The 2,609-nt window shown below is 23.0% G+C and overlaps 1 pseudogene; it reads right to left on the bottom strand.

Annotated features, from left to right (window-relative positions):
- Window positions 1–1,597: 1,597 nt before the first annotated feature.
- On the bottom strand, window positions 1,598–2,606 carry LOC119643037 (annotated as a pseudogene).
- Between the last annotated feature and the right edge of the window lie 3 nt (window positions 2,607–2,609).

The raw sequence follows: 2,609 nt of genomic DNA, 5'->3' as shown, positions 1-2,609 counted from the left end.
CTATTGGAGCCATAACAACAGTTTCTGGGTTAGTAAAATGATTTCACAAATACAATATATCTCTATTTATTTTAGGGAATTTAATTACCATTTTAACAGTAATTCAATGATGACGAGATGTTTCCCGAGAAGGTACATACCAAGGATTACACACTTTTATAGTTACTATTGGATTACGATGAGGAATAATTTTATTTATTTTATCAGGAATCCTTTTTTTTGTTTCTTTTTTTTGAGCATTTTTTCATAGTAGTTTATCTCCTTCTATCGAAATTGGAGCAATATGACCACCTTTAGGAATCATACCTTTTAATCCTTTCCAAATTCCCTTATTAAATACTATTATTTTATTAACATCAGGAATTACTGTTACTTGAGCTCATCATAGTTTAATGGAAAGAAATCATTCCCAAGCTACCCAAGGCCTATTTTTTACAGTATTACTAGGGATTTATTTTACTATACTTCAAGCTTACGAATACATAGAAGCTCCTTTTACAATTGCAGACTCTGTTTATGGATCTACATTTTTTATAGCTACAGGATTCCATGGAATTCATGTATTAATTGGAACTACTTTTCTTTTAGTTTGTTTACTTCGTCATATAAATAATCATTTCTCAAAAAATCATCACTTTGGTTTTGAAGCAGCAGCATGATATTGACACTTTGTCGATATTGTTTGATTATTTTTATATGTATCCATTTATTGATGAGGAGGTTAATAACAATTAAATTAATTTAATTAATCTATATAGTATATTAGTATATATGACTTCCAATCATAAGGTCTATAAATTAGTATAGATAATTTACTCTGTTATACTAATAAGATGAATTCTCTTAATAATTTCAATTATTGTTATATTAATTTCTTCAATTTTATCAAAAAAAACGTTAGTTGACCGAGAAAAAAGTTCTCCTTTTGAATGTGGATTTGATCCAAAATCATCTTCACGAATTCCTTTTTCTTTGCGATTTTTTCTAATTACTATCATTTTCTTAATTTTTGACGTAGAAATTGCTTTAATTTTACCTGTTATCATTATTATAAAAACTTCAAATCTAATTTACTGAACTGTATCATCCATTATTTTTATTATTATTTTATTGTTAGGACTATACCATGAATGAAATCAAGGAATATTAAATTGATCTAAATAAAGGTTGTAGTTAAATTAACATCTAACTTGCACTTAGAAAATATTGATTAATCAATCTACCTTGAATATGAAGCGATATATTGCAATTAGTTTCGACCTAATCTTAGGTAAATTACCCTTATTCTTTAATTGAAACCAAATAGAGGTATATCACTGTTAATGATAAAAATGAGATAATCTCCAGTTAAAGAAGTATGAAGTTCAAGTAAAAGCTGCTAACTTTTAACTTTTAATGGTTAAACTCCATTTATACTTCTTTATTTATATAGTTTAAAATAAAACATTACATTTTCATTGTAAAAATAAAAGGTAATTTTTATAAATTACTAAATTTAATTCAATAACTTATTTATTTTTAATCTAAATAATAATTTTAATAATTATAAATTTATTCATAATAGTTTATATAAATTTATTATTACTAAAATTAATTCAATAATATTCAAAGATAAACTATCTCCTTAACATCTTCAATGTTACACTCTTTATAAGCTATTTGAATTAAGTAAATAATATTAACATATAAATAACAATTACTCATAAAACAAAACTTAATAAATAAATTTTTAAATTATTATTTTGTGTTAACTGATTAATTTGAGATAAATTAACTAAATTTCTATATAAATTTTGCCCTCCTAAAAACTCTGATCAACCTTGATCAAATGACTTTAAAACTATTTTACCTGTAAATAAATAATTATTAATAATCCCATAAGTAGAAATATAAGGTATAAATCATATTCTACCTAAAAAATAAGAAGTTTTATATAAAAATATAGACTTATTAAAAAAAAATAAAGTCACATTAGAAATTATATACCCAATAAAACCTCCTATAAAACACACAAATAAAGTTAATAATTTTAAATATAAAGGCAATAATACTATTAAAGGTCTAGGAAAAATTATTCAACTTAATATTCTTCCTCCTACAATTCTTATAAATAATAATCCTATTATTCTTTTTAATATAATTAACCCTTCATCATTTAAATAATTTACTGAAAAAAAATTTAATTCTCTAGTTATTGAATAATACACTAATCGAAAGGAATAAGAAACAGTCAGCCCTGTAGAAAAAAAGAAAAGAAAAAAAGAAAAATAATTTACTATTGATAAAGATACTATCTCTAAAATTATATCTTTAGAATAAAACCCTGCTAAAAAAGGTATTCCACATAAAGCTAAATTAGCAATATTAAAACAAGAAGAAGTAAGCGGTATAAAATTTCTTAATCTCCCTATTAAACGAATATCTTGATTATTATTTATATTATGAATAATAGCCCCTGCACATATAAATAATAAAGCCTTAAATAAAGCATGAGTCAATAAATGAAAAAATGCTAACTTTATATAACCTATAGCTAAAATTCTTATTATTAACCCTAACTGTCTTAAAGTAGATAATGCAATAATTTTTTTTAAATCAAATTCATAATT

The sequence above is a fragment of the Glossina fuscipes genome, unplaced genomic scaffold, assembly GCF_014805625.2.
Source record: "Glossina fuscipes isolate IAEA_lab_2018 unplaced genomic scaffold, Yale_Gfus_2 43872, whole genome shotgun sequence".
Classification (NCBI taxonomy): domain Eukaryota; kingdom Metazoa; phylum Arthropoda; class Insecta; order Diptera; family Glossinidae; genus Glossina; species Glossina fuscipes.
Note: the sequence above shows the minus strand (reverse complement) of the source record. Positions and strands in the feature narration are given on the sequence as shown.